Genomic DNA, 15,342 nt, shown 5'->3' on the forward strand with positions numbered 1-15,342 from the left:
AGCCGCGTCTGTAGCGAGTCGACCACGGGACACGAAACTTAAGTCGTGTAGTGTGTAGCTCTGCATGTAGAAGCATTGTTAGTATTCAGGTTGAACTGTTGTTACAAGTGCTATTATAGTAAAGTGATGACATATGGAAATGGTTCAGAGGAAAGTGCGTCAAGAAGTAATTGAAAATTAACAGTGGCGTTAATAACGTATTTATGTATCCTCTCATTGAGTGTCGCATAGCATCGATCATCAGCGCCGTGTTCGGTCACCAAGAATGAAAAAATGTGGATCAGTAATACTACTTACCACAAAAGAGTGCAATCAAGTGCCAGTGATTTGTAGCGAGCGTGAGAACGTGCGTTCGATCATCGCGTTCCGTATCATGAACAATCAGCTGCGCTGCGACGGTTACGCGCAGGCTCGTACAAGTGAGAACTGAGAACTGAAAACTTAACTTTACGAACAGTGTTGTATCACTACTAGTGACAAAGAGGACTATTACCAGATATCTGCATGTGTAACGAGCGTAAGAACTTTCGTTCGATCATTCGGCTTCCGCATCATCAACAATCACCCGCGTCGTGTCGGTTACGCGCACGCTCTTCTGAAATATATTTTTGGACTGTTGATCATCAAGATTGATAATTGGGATAAACATTTACGATTTAAATTGTAAACAGTGCAACCAGTGGGTTCCATATCATCTCAGAATATAGATGTTCATACCAGGCATAGGACAGTGTTGTGTTTAAACGTTGAGTGGCTCCCCTAAACCAGCTTGCACTTTTTCGATAGATAATTCAGGCAAGCCAACAGCCAGCTGTGGAGCAGAACAATACGACCACTGCTGGATTACCAGGTACGTGGTGTGGACAGGGCGCACGGTCATTAAACGAGAAGTCAGTATAAGGTAACCCTCACCCCCCCCCCCCCCCCCCCCCCATTCGCACTCCCGGGCGTGTTACACGCATTCCGACGACTGCAGTATTCTCTACGTCCCCTCAACACACTTTATATACCCTAGTGCTGCTACCTGCCATCTGTGAGTGTTTATTGCACGTTGACCTGGAATATATATATATTCTACTGCTAAACTAAGAGTTTTTAATGTTCATTAAGGACGTGGAAGTTTAGAATGAATTTCATTGAGTTTTGCTAACAGTGGGCTGTATATAAATTGTTTTTGAACCTGCTTTGGCGGGATTTCGACATCAGTCTCTGATCGCGAGAGGTTAATCTTCAGCCAAACGTAGATGCATCGGTGCCTTCTGGTAAGGCTTCGCGGTCCGCCCAGCTTTGTTGCACGTGTGTCTGCTTCAATCGTTAATTATCTTGGCCACTCAAAATTACACTCCAGGTCCCATTCGATAAGGTAGCACCCATTTCAGCATTCCATACTGGAAATAACTCAGTCTCATTTACAGACAGATATGCTGTCCAGTAGTATGTATAAAGGAAACAGCCAGAAAATTTTCTAAGGCAGGCTGCGAACTCGCCGCTTAAATACCTTCCTCTAATTCCAAAACTACTCAGTCTGCACAGTTCGACGCGGTCGCGCTTAGTCATCCATAAAAATGAAGTCAAGGCCGAATGCACTCATGAAAAGACGCACAATGGAAGGGAGTAGAGTGTCACAAGAACGTAGACCTGTGATTTTACCGTCTTCAAAATATTTGGAACTCGGTATGAGCATACAACATTGTGCCTCCCTACACCATACCACTTGGACTACAAAAATGATCGTGTTCCATACGGTGAAACGTCGGAACACGTAATGCACATAGGAACGTTGTCGAACAAGAACGTTTTGGTGATCCAAGTGTTAAAGTTTCGGGAGGCATAATGTTGTGTGGACGTAATGACAGTAAACTTACTGGTCAGTGCCATTGTCACACTGTATTCCTTCCTCACATGTATTTTTCAGGATTTTAGTCGGCTCAATTTCATTTTTATGGATAGCAAGGCGCAGCCGCATCGAAGAGTGCAGGTGGAGACAGTCTTGGAACGAGAGGATATTCCGAGAATGGACTGGCATACCCAGTCCCTCGACTTAAATCTCATCGAGCACGTGTGAGATGCGGAGGGTACACGTATTGCAGCATGTACACATGCACCAGCAACCATCTAGTTGTTGTTGACCGTGATGGGGGATGAGTGGAGATCCCTACCATAGTCTTGTGGCCAGCAAGGGAGTACATTGCATACCAAGCATTGCTTTCTGTGGCAGTCACGCTCCTTACTAAGAGCCATGTCCTGCCTTATGTAATGTTCTGGGGATCATTATTAATCACAGTGACTAGAGTGTGATTCTGTTCCTGAACAAAAGCGTCTTTTCTGTTTGTCTAATTGCGTGTTTCGTTCAGTCACCTAAGTTAAATACTGATCTTTTTGACATTAACTTTAAAAACAACTGAATGAATTCTTGTACTGAATGCTCTAAAGATGAAACGAACTTACAGCTAACTCACTCATTCCCTCTCTCTCTCTCTCTCTCTCTCTCTCTCTCTCTCTCTCCCTACCTACCTACCTCTGTTTCTCTCGATTTTATCAACACATTACTGCGCTCCGGAAAAGAGAAACCACTCAAATAGTGCGGCCTGTATTGACGGTATGTAGCACTCCATCAGTGCATTTTTTGTTTACATATACGTATATAATGTTTTTCTTTTTTTGTAGCTATGCAATCTACGGGAAAACGTGCACATCAGGCTTATGGTGCAAAGGCGAGTACGTGTCTTGAACAAATATGTCTGTGTTGAAAGGTTTTTATCGTCCTGAACAGAATGTTACTGCCTTATACAAGGAATGGCATTCGCTTCGTGACTGCTGTTACCTACTGTGATGGTTTCGGCAAACTCTATACTCCTGATACGAAGTATCACGCAATCCATGTACTTGCTCCACCTCAAAAATAATCTGATAAATATCAGTGCGTACGCCAGAGCAATATAGGTTCGCTCCCTGTCACGGGCGACAAATGAAGCAAGTGAAGATATACGAAGTCCCAACTTCAAGATGTAGAGGTTTTGCGTCTCATCTATCCACCACACCCAATAGCCTTTTCCTATTGATTGTCTAATCTCCGTTGGTAGTCGATACTTGCTTGAAATTCTGTCATTCCGCAATTAGTTTAGACTTTCAGCTAGGTGGGTGGTTAATGATGTTCTAAAAAAATTAACGTAAGACATAATAAACGTGTTATTTCCTTCTAGTATACGTTGGTGAAAGCGTAATGATAGGGAGTTACCATCAAATAAGAAGTTACGCGAGAATAGTGAAGTAATCCTGCCAACACTGATGTGGTACATGGTAGTAGAAACACATCTGATAAAGATGTAGTGTAATCGCTGATTATTTTGTAGAAAGGTTTATTTTACATAACTTTTTTTTTATCATTAGCCATCTGGCTGTTTTAACGCGGCCCGTCACGAATTCTACTACTGTGCCAACCTCTTCATCTGAGAGTAGTACGCACACCCTGCGTCCTTGAATATTTGTTTGATATATTCCATTATCTGCATTTCTCTACGAATTTTACCCTTTACAGCTTCCACTAATACCACGGAGGCTATTCCCGAATATCTTCACATATTCCCTGTTATCCTGTTAGTTCTTCTTGTCAATGTTTTCCATATTTTCTTGTCTTCGCCTATCCTGAATAGAACTCTCTCATTGTATACCTTATCAATCCACAGAATTTTCAATATTTTCTGTGCCAACACAGCTCAAAAGCTTCCATTCACTTATGTTCCGGTTTTCCTACCGTACAAAGTTGTGTTCAGATATTCATACTCAGAAATTTCATCCTCAAATTAACGCCTACGTTTGATACTAGTAGGCTTCTTTTGGCCAAGAATGCACTCTTTGCCTGTGTTAGTCCGCGTTTTATGTCCTCTTTCCTTCGACCGCCATTGGTGAATTCATCTAGGTCATCTAATTTGTGAACACCAATTTTGATGTGGAGTTTCTCGCTGTTGTCATTTCTGGTAGGTCTCATTACTTTCGTCTCTATTTGGTTTACGTTCAGTCTATTTCCTGTACTCATTAGATTGTTCATCTCATTAGACAGATCTTGTACATCATCTTCACTTCCAGAAAGGATTTTAGTCGCACGCTTGAAGCTTTCTTTCATATCCGTCATTGTTTCTTCGATGTATAGCTTGAATAGTGAAAGGGAAAAAACTGCAGCCCTGTCTTACTTGCTTTTTAAGCGGAGCACTTCGGTCTTGGTCTCCCAGTCTCATTACTCCCTCCTTGTTCCTGCATATATTGTGTATTATCCGTCTTTCCCACTAGCTTACTCCTTACTTCTTCAGAATTTCTAGAATCTTGCACCTTTTTACTTCATAGAACACTTTTTCCAGTTCGTCAAATCCTGCTTCCATTATCAAGCGTCAAGTCAGGACTTCCTCTGGAATGCTTTTACCTTTCCGAAAACCGAACTGATCGTCATATAACAGAGTCTTCTTTTTATTTTCCGTTCTTCTCTATATTATTCTTACCAGTTTCTTGAATGCAACAGCTGTTAAGCTGATTGTGTAACCGTTCTCGAACTTATCTACTCTCGCTACCTTCGGAACAGAATGGATGATATTTTCCTGAAAGTATGTCGCCAGTCTTAGAGATTCTAAAGACCAAGTTAAATAGTTGTTTCCCCCAATAATTTTAGAAATTCAATTGAAATATTATCTATGCCTCCTGCCTTATTTAATCTTAAGTCTTCCAAAGCTCTTTTAAATTCCGACATAACAAGTTTCTTAAAATTCGGAAGGCGGAATTGAATACGAGTCTGCAAGTCCGAAATATGGCGCATTCTCCTCTCACCCGAAAGCTGGCCAAGACTACTGGTTATGATAATTAGGTCTTCGGCAACAACGAAAACTTTACGTCGTTTTCTCAGACATCACGGAGTATCACGTTGAAAGTCTTAAAAAGTGTCGCCTTTACTCAAAGCCGAAACTTTGTTTGAAATTTTATCCGAGTCTTGATCGTCAGTAGTTTGGTGGCCGCGCCCTATCAGCCTTCCCAAACTTTTGTGGACCAGCGGCGCAAGATACTTCATTGTGATTCTGCTAGAAGAACATTAAATTCTCCATCCAAAGACCGAAGACAGTAGCCAATACAACAAACAGAGTTTTGCGCTCATTCTTTTGTGCGTACCACTGGTTTCCGGGGACCAACACAGTGGCATCACCGGTGTTTCGTTTAGTTGTGACCTCTCGACCTGCTCTGCAACGAACTAACTCTGGCATAGCTGAAAGTGGTGAATGATAAGCAGTTCATAATGTAAGCTCCGACTTCTGCAACTATTATCGATTAATTTTCAAACATAGCAACGGCAACGAGATGCTTGGCATTTATTTGACATTTGTGCTTCAGAATAATATTGGCAACAGTGGACGCGTAATTCAGATTAGATCTCTTTGTCGGAATTCATGTTGGATCCACAATCATGTCCAGTTAATATTGTATTAAAACTCTCCTTCATATCCCCCCGGAAACCCAATTTACAGTTTCGAATGATGGTGCCTGCTTTTTAGTACCACATACAATATATGGAGCTCTCCCCTTGATGAAGGCCTTTTGGCCACGAAGTATGCATAGGGTACTTAGAACCTTTGTAAATGTCTTCTTGCTGAATATCAAAATTGCAGCGTAAAAGCAGAACATCGTCCCCAAGTTAGCATTACTAACTACGAATTACCTCTGCCTTTGTTTAGGACCTATAGGAACGTAGTCCTCGCGTCGCCAGCACCCTGTTCTATCAGCTTGCTTCCGCATCAACTTTGCTACAAGCAAAGTTTATATATTCATAAGCAAGTGTTCCGTGGGCTTACTGGAGCCTTTACTACCACTATCACCACAGTAGAAGCACCGCATGTAATCCTAACGGTTATCTCGCAGGTGTCTAAGTAGGCTGCTAAGCGGCGCTCTGCTGGCTTTATTAACAATTAAAATAGTTGTACGCTACCCAATAAGAGTCAGTTAATAGTTGCGAAACTTGTTACGCTGTCCCATACTTGAAGAAAATTTCAGATACCGTTGCAGAAAATATAATGATTTTAATTACAGACCTGCGTTTTAAAATGACAACACAGCGACATTATTATTCGATAGCAGAAACGAGGTGAAACTTTTGACACAGAGTGGCGTGAATAAAATCGAGTGAAATTACTGCGGAAAATGTTTGCTGGTCAATCAGGCAGAAGGGTGGTATTAAGGTTTTCGCATCATCAGAGAAGCCGGAAACTAGGAAAGATAAAATTCGTCCTTCGCAGAATGTCGTTTAACAGAAAACCACCCATATGACGTACTCCGTTGCATTTTAAATATTGTTAAGAAAGTAGGAAAGGAAACAAAACTCTGAACCCTCTGAATCAATTCCAGTTTGGTTTGAAACAACCAGACACAATTTCCTTATTTCGACGTGTTAAATTAGGTTTCAGTTGCACAAAGGCTACATCCCAAAAGCAAACGCAACTGTTCAATTCGTTTTATGTCAAATATAAGGATATTCTTTCTGAAGTCTATATTTCATAACTTTCATCGTCTTTTGTATCTGCAGGAGTGCGAAGGGACTTATAGAAGTAAGTTACACATTGTTACGGCAGACCAATTTACGTTTATTTAACTATGCACTACCCTTCAGAGAGACACAGATACATTAGACTATTTTTCAACACACTCACCATTCCCCTGTAAACAACGTTCGGACCGTTACAATAATCTTTCAATTTTCCGACGGCAGAAATCCGCTCCATGGTCACATAGCTGTTCCAAAATTACTGTGTGAATATTCCCATCGTTCAAAAATGTCTTCCTTCTCCTTGCTCCACGCCCACCCCAGATGTTCTTTCAGCTACTCGAGATGGAAATAGCATATTCCGAGACCTGAACTTTCCGATCAACATCACTCGCGACTGTGGGTCCTCGGTCAAATTGTTGGCATCATTTCACTACGGCTGGACGGAGCACTGCATTTGGTCCATATACTACCAGAATTTCACGGTGAATGTGTGTGCAATTTAGGTATTTTGCCCACAGGCGTCAGACAGTCCCACTTACTTCAGCCTTGCATGACTTTTCCGTTCCCGTGCCACTTCGCTCCGGCACTACGACGCACCTGTTATCTCTTATAATTGTACCATAAAAAGAACGATCATGAGAACATGCGTCAGGCGAAAGCTAACAGTCCAAGTAAGAGTCTCTGTCAAGCGTTGAGTTTAAACCCGTCACGAAATCTAAACGGAGTGTTGTTGTAGGACAGCTTGTGTGGAAAATCCCCGGGCATGGATGTATGTGATGTCCTTAGGTTAGTTAGGTTTAAGTAGTTCTAAGTTCTAGGGGACTGATGACCACACCAGTTAAGTCCCATTGTGCTCAAAGCCATTTGAACTATGGTTTCTTTTTTTTTTTTTGTGGAAATAGTCTTCCAACATAAATCAGTGATGACACTCCCATTCGATCGATATACTTAATTTACATCGATAAACAGATGTGCCACAGTACTAGCGATTTTCGGTAAATAACTATTGCAGCTTTGCTAGTCTCTTACTATGAATTCATATCTGCTTACAATGTAGCTGTGGGAAAATGTTGGAAGCGAACTGGGTGATGAGAAAACACGCGGGCCACTACAAGCCATGATAGAGCGAGCCACCCACAGAGCCAGATCCTTTGAAGGCTGCGAGGGGACGGCCAAGCGTCGCCGGCTGCAGTGTAGCTGTTTTTGCTGTGCCCCATTTCAGAATTCAGCAACTGGGCTACACATGTCTCCCATGTCTGACATCCACGTCTTGAAAAAAGCCTTTCTACCGCAGTAGGACAGTAAATACGCGTTGTACCGGTATGCTCTTCCTTATGTGAGAAGCTTCAACCACCTCTCAAGTCTGTGTTGCCCGGTTTTACTTATGTATCAAATGTAACTGAGCGGATTACAGAATCGTGAAGCGGTATGCAACAGTCATCTTACAATATTTGTAGGCAAAGTTGGTTGTTAGTTAGTTACATATTCCATGGACCATACGAACGATTTGATTATCGAAATGATGTGGATCGGGATATGTATATGTGATTAGTCTTAACATTAATGAACACATGATTATTCGTAGTCCTATACGTGCAGCAACTCTCTTCTTTTTAACTGGCTACCAGTTTTAAGTAGATATTTGTCGATGGAATAGAAGGAGTTGCTCACAATTTTAAATTCGATTTAAAACTTGCTCCTCTATCTGACACACAAATTACTTTTTTGGGCAACTGACCAAAAATATTTTTTGTTGCCTATTGAACTCCTTTCTGAGTCGGTGAAAAATTTAACAGTGGGTGACGAACGTCACTTTTCCCTCTAGTATTCTAGGTACGAACCTAATAATTCTTCTCAAATGGTGATGGATTATTTCCTACGAATTTCAGTAGCGAATATATATCTTCGGAGGGCACAGTAAAAAGACCAGCTCCTTGAAGATGTACCTACATGACGTCCATGGATGAGCACCACATATTATTCTTACTGCTTGCTTTTGTGTAATGAATACTTAGGACATCATTGAGTGGAATATATCAGAAGGTTGATTGATTGTCTTCTGTTCTACCCACTCTCCTAATATATGAGTGCGTAGGAAACCTGCTTCTCGGATTGCTAGACAGCAATTCGAGCAAATAGTATCAACGATGTTTAGTACAGTAAGATAAATGACAATACTTAATTTTGTTAGATATAGACGCGTCGCAAGCAAGCGGCAGCACACAAACATAAGCAAGCTCTTCTTCAGTATATACAATTCCGATGCAAGCAAAACGATACAGTTCATAAGTCACTGCTGTAGCGTTCGGAGGACGGCTCGTGTTGAACTCGGTCCACGGCCAGACGGAGCGGCGCTTATATTGTCTTCTCCTAGACGCCGTCCCTGTCTCGGAGTTGATCTAGAGAGGGGTCTGTTAGCGTACTACTGACTGATGTTGTGTCTCAGCCCTCTCTGCACTTCCGTTCTTGACCGTCGTGTCGGCCCTTGACGCTACGCCGAAACAGTTTGTTTCCAAGAACAGTAACAACAAGAAAAGCAGAAGTAACTGAACATTATTTCTCAGTAATGTTTTACCATTCCAAGTTTTCAGCGATACCTACATTTACCCTACTTGCTGACTCCTCTTCACGTGCTACATTAATTGTTGGTATTATCATACTTGTTTTTTCTTCTTCAAAATTAAGGGAGAGTTCACTTCCAGAGAACCACTTAATAATGATCACGATATTGTTTCTAGCCCTACTCGTGAAGAAACGCCTTTTTTTACTGGGTAATATTTATAAGTGGAAATTTGCGAATGAAATAGCAGGAGTTGTAACTACCGGTCAGACATGTTACATTATTGGTCAATACATAAAAAAAATTTGTTTCTGCTTATTGAACTCCTTTTGTGAGCCACTGTCAACTTAATAATCGCTTGTAAAATATTATTTACCGACTCTTCTGTTGCTTTTTCTCTAATGGCATTTATTATAACATTAGTGTTGTCTGCTTAAGTACGAATTTAGCTTGTTGAACGTTAAGTACAAGAACATTCACTTATATAAAGAATTGGAGTGCACCCAAAATTGAACCCTGTGGGACTCCCTTTATGATTTATTTTTTCCCCACAGTAATCAAGATTTTCTTTCTTTCTGATATTGTCTGAATTATTCAGCACAGATTTCTGCATTCTGTTTGTTAAGTATGATTCCAGCCAGCTTTGAGAAAAGCCATCAATTCCATACAATTTGAGCTTTTCTAAGGGAGTAACATGATTTACGCAATAAGAAACCTCGGAAAGCTAACAAAAAAAGACCACTTGGCGATATTATGGCGAACTGTGATCTCTCGGACAGGAAATCACAAATCCAATGACATGACTGAGACGATATTCCCTAAGCACGCAATTTCACTACAAGCTGCTTGTGTGGTACAGTGTCAAAAGCCTTCCGGAAATCCATAAATACGGAATCAATCTGAAATCCCTTATAAATAGCACTGAACATTTCATGTGACGAAAGAGCTACTTTTGTTTCACAAGAACGCTATTTTCTAAAATCATGTTGACTGTGTGTCGATAGCCCGTTTTCTTCGAGGTAACTCGTATTTTTCGAACACAATATATGTTCCAAAATCCTGCTGCATATCGATATGGGCCTGTAATTTAGTGGATTACTCCTACTACCTTTCTTCAATATTGATGTGACTTGTGCAACTTTCCAGTCATTGGGTACACATCTTTCGTATTCAGTCTGGACCAGACGACTTGCTTTTATTAAGTTATTTAAGTTGCTTCACCAATCCGAGGATATTTACTTCTACATTACTCATTTTGGTAGCTGTTCTTGCTTCGAATTCTGGAATGTTTACTTTGTTTTCTTTTGTGAAGGCATTTCGGAAGGCTGTGTTTAGTAACTATGCTGTAGCAGCACTGCCTTCGATAGTATCTCCATTGCTATCGCGCAGAGAAGGCATTGATTGTTTCTTGCCGCTAACATACTTCACATACGACCAGCATCTCTTTGGATTTCGTGCCAGGTTTCGAGACAAAGTTTCGTTTTGGAAACTGTTATAAGGATCTCGCATTGAAGTCCTAGTTAAATTTCGAGTCTCTGTAAAAAGATCGCCAATCTTGGGGATTTCGCGTCTGTTTAAAATGGGCATGTTTATTTTGTTGTTTTTTGTACCATTTGATGAGTGAATACATAAATAGCATTCTCAGTCGAACAATCCTTCTGGAACACAAAATGTGATATACTAAGTAAATTGTTTCCGCTTGAGTGTAGGACTACTCCTGAGCGCATTACTTTTTCGAATATTTCGGAAAAATATGTCAGTAAGGAAACTAGACGATAACTGTTTAAGTCACCTCTCTTCTGAAGTCCATATATTAACCTGTCTGGAAAAACCAGTGACGCATTGCATATATAACTATGGACATTCCTTATTGAGATGGAACAACATTTCAGAATTCTGTTTGAAATTCCTTCAATCCCGCGTGATCCTTTGCTTTTTAGAATGTTTCTAATAGTATTAATTTCAGTGAAGGATGTTGGTTCTACTTCTAGTTGCTTAAAGTTTTGTTAATATACTCGTTTCGTGAACTGAAACTTTTCATCTTATATTTGCTGCTCCGTTTAGAATGTGATTGTTAGAAGTATTTGCATGTTGTGAGTTAACTGTTACAACGTTGTCATTTCGTCTAACTATGGGATCTTGTACACTATGTCCTAAATAGTTTTAATCTTATTATGTGTTAGTTATATCTGTCAGGATGTATATACTTCTCTTCACATTGAAGACTTTCCTTAAAATACTACAGTATTTTTTATACTCTGCAGGTAATGTCAAATCTTGACTAACTCTGGCCTTTACATAAATTTTCCTCTTCCTCTTACATGAGATTTTAATTCTCTTAGTTATCCAAAGCTCACTTATTTCTTTAATGAATCTTCAAGGTAGTTTTTTAGGAAGGAAATTTTCAAACATTGACGCAAATTGACTTTAGCATCTATTTCTACATATACTTCATCCCATACTACGCCTTCCAGGCTACTCCTAAAACATCGCATCCTGTTCTTATCGGTAAGTCCTACTGCTGAAGACCGTAATGCATGTTTAAGGCGGTAATAGACGTTTACCCATCAATGATTGTGTTACAGTAGATGACTTTCCTCCGGTCGTGACACATTTGGTTATGCACGTCAGTGCCTTAGAGCCACTCGCCCGTTGAATACGGGTCCCTGCTGAGTTCCTCGCAGCTGCCGAGGAGACAGCCTCGCTCATACGGCGTCAGTGCAGTGTTCCGGCGCGTCAGCTTGATTAACGAGGCGGTTGCGCGGTCGCAGGCCACCATTTGTCACGGCGGGCCGCGGCGGCAAACATCCGGACCCGCTCCTCACCGCTCTGGCTTACAAATATGCTGCCTTAATGGCCTCTTAGCTCTCCACAGGGGCGGCCAGGCCAGGATGAGGCGCTGACTGACCATTCCTCACACTTCCTGCAAATCTCATGAATCTACGTCTACGCTATGCAAATCACTGTGAAGTGCATGGCAGGCGGTAATGGCCATTGTACCATGTTATAAGCTTTATCCCCTTCCATTTGCGTACGATGCGTGGAAAAATCTGTGGCTTCAGTAACTGTGTGTATGGTGGAGTTATTCTAATCACGTCTTCGTGATAGCTATGGGAGCGATTTTTATGTGGTGTGAAACATATTACCGAAAAAAAAATACAACGATCTCACGGACTTTGTTCAAAAGCACGAGGGTATAATACACTGACGGTTCATGCTCAAATACCCATATTACACTGGAGCCCCAAAAAACTGGTATGGGCATGCGTATTCAAATACAGAGATATGTAAACAGGCCGAAGACGACACTGCGGTCGGCAGCCCCCATATAAGATAACAAGTGTCTGTCGCAGTTGTTAGAACGGTTACTGCTGCTCCGATAGCAGGTTATCAAGATGTGAATGTCCGGCCCCGGTATCTGAGTGGTCAGCGCGACGGAATGTCAATCCTAAGGGCCCGGGTTCGATTCTCGGCTGGGTGGCAGATTTTCTTCGCTCAGGGACTGGGTGCTGTGTTGTCCTAATCATCATCATCATCATCATCATCATCATCATCATCATCATCATCATCCCCATTGACGCGCAAGTCGCCGAAGTGGCGTCAAATCGAAAGACTTGCACCAGGCGAACGGTCTACCCAACGGGAGGCCCTCGTCACACGACATTATTATATAAGATATGAGTGACTTCGAACGTGGTGTTGTAGTCGGCGCACGACCGATAGTAGACAGTATGTGCGATGTAGCCTTGAGGTGGCGATTTTTACGGAGTGTACCGTGAATATCAGGAATCCGGTAAAACATCAAATCTCCGACAGCGCTGAGGCCGGAAAAAGATTATGCAAGAACGGGACCAACTACGGCTGAAGAGAATCGTTCAACCTGAGACAAATGCAACCCTTCCGCAAATTGCTACAAATTTCAACGCTGGGCCATCAAAAAGTGTCAAAGTACGAAACATGCAACGAAACATCATCGATATGGCCTTTCGGAGCCGGAGGCCCACTCGTATACCAGTTATGACAGCACGACACAAAGCTGTACGGACTGCGTGGCTGATCCCGGCGGAGGTTCGAGTCCTCCCTCGGGCAAGGGTGTGTGTGTGTGTGTGTGTGTGTGTGTGTGTGTGTGTGTGTGTGTGTGTGTGTGTCCTTAGGATAATTTAGGTTAAGTAATATGTAAGCTTAGGGACTGAGACCTTAGCTTTTAAGTCCCATAAGATTTTACACACATTTGAACATTTTTGGAAAGCTGTACGCCTTGCCTGGGCGCATCAACATCGTCACTGGCCTGTTGTTGACTGGAAACATGTTGCCTGATTGGACAGGTCTCGTTTCAAATCTTATCGAGAGGATGGACGTCTACGTGTATGGAGACAACCTTATGAATCCGTGGACCCTGCGTATCAGGAGGAGTCTGCTCAAGCTGGTGGAGGCTCTATAATGGTGGGACGCCTGATACGTCTAGATACGACTCTGACAGATGACACGCACGTAAGCATCTACTCTGATCATCTGCATCCAGTCATGTCCATTGTGCGTGCCGATAGACTTGAACAACTGCAACAGAATAATGCGATACCCCACACATCCAGAATTGCTACAGAGTGGCTCCAGAAACACTCTTCTGAGTTTAAACACTCCACTTGGTCACCAACTTCCCCAGACATGTGCATTACTGATCATATCTGGGATGCCTTGCGACATGTTTTCAGAAGAGATCTCCACATCCTCGCAGTATAACGGATTTATGGACAACCCTGCAGGATTTATGGTGTCAGTTCCCTCGAGCACTACTTCACACATTAGTCGAGCCCATACCAATCCGTGTTGCGGCGATTTTGCGTGTTCTAGGGGGCCCTACACGATATTTGGATGGTGTACCAGATTCTTTCGCTCTTCAGTGTACTACGTGCTGTAATCTCCACGGGAGACAATGCAGGCGCTGACTCTGGCTTCCAGTCGATCGGAAAGATCGTGAATGCTGTTCCGAGATGACTTACGTCGTATCTGCTCAACCTCTTCGTCTGTAAGTGTTCTTGCCTGACGAGTCGCAGGAGTTACTTCTCGTTCCAACATGACCTACAGGTGCTCGATTGGACCCAAGTCCCGAGATCGTGTTGACCAGCGAAGTTGCTGCACGTTTTAGAGAGCACGCTGACTTTCGTGGTCAGTGTAAGGGCGAGGATTATCCTGTTGAAACAACGCATCATCTTCCTATTTCAAGAACGGTAAAAGAAGCGGTATAATAACATTCTGCACGTACCGAGCGCTGATTAGAGACCCTCCATAAACACCAAAGATGTTTATTGCACCCCAGACCATAGGACCTATGGTGAGGTCAGTGTATCTTGGACGAATGCCCTGTAAGACACAGTGGTCACCAGCTCTAAGTCCCAAGTGCAAACGACAAACACTCTCGTGCAGGCGGAATATGCTTACATTGCTGAAAACTGCGGCGCACTATTGCATCTTCTAAGAGATCCTACGGCAGCGTCAGTCGAGCACTACCCGTCAATGGTATGGCATGAGTGAAAGACAGGTTCGAAGTGTGGGTGGCCATAGTGGCACTGTTAATAACTGTTTTGAGGCACTTCGTGTTGACACGTCGGGGCTCACAAGCCTTCTAATCTCTGCTGTGGTTGTTGTGCGATCTGCCACTGCTGCCCTTACAATACGACGATCCTGGAAGGCGTGTATGCTGCATCGAGCTTCAGAACCACGTTTACGAGTGTTAGAATTTTCACATGGCCAATGATACAAGAATCGTTGCACAACTGAAAAAGCGCTTCCTACATATGTGACAAACCTCCGAAAGGACTACCTCGCCACTCAGATGGCCATAATTTGACCCATTTCAAACTCAATCAGTTATCTATAGGAAGCACGAATGAATATTTGTGGCATGGTAGCCTGTCTGCTTCACACTCTTACACCACACTAAGCCTTCTGGCTATAAGGATTCCCTATTAAAGTGGACAGGCACTCTGGTAGCTACTACGCTATCTGTTGGCAGAAGACGATGAAACGTTTGCCAGCACGTCAACTATCCCCCAGGTGGCATACGTCGTCAAGACATCAAAATCGACGTCATCTTTCGAAGTGTACTAATTTTTTCCGTGGCAGTGTTCGTACATACTGAGGGGTTGTAATGTTAGTAATTTATTTGTCATGATCACAGTCGATCAGGCGGTGATCAGGATGCTTGCCTGTGCCCCCTCAGTTTTGACTATGTATGATGTATCTTTTGGCCGTGAGGTATAGCTCA

This window comes from Schistocerca americana, chromosome 6 (genome assembly GCF_021461395.2).
Source record: "Schistocerca americana isolate TAMUIC-IGC-003095 chromosome 6, iqSchAmer2.1, whole genome shotgun sequence".
Classification (NCBI taxonomy): domain Eukaryota; kingdom Metazoa; phylum Arthropoda; class Insecta; order Orthoptera; family Acrididae; genus Schistocerca; species Schistocerca americana.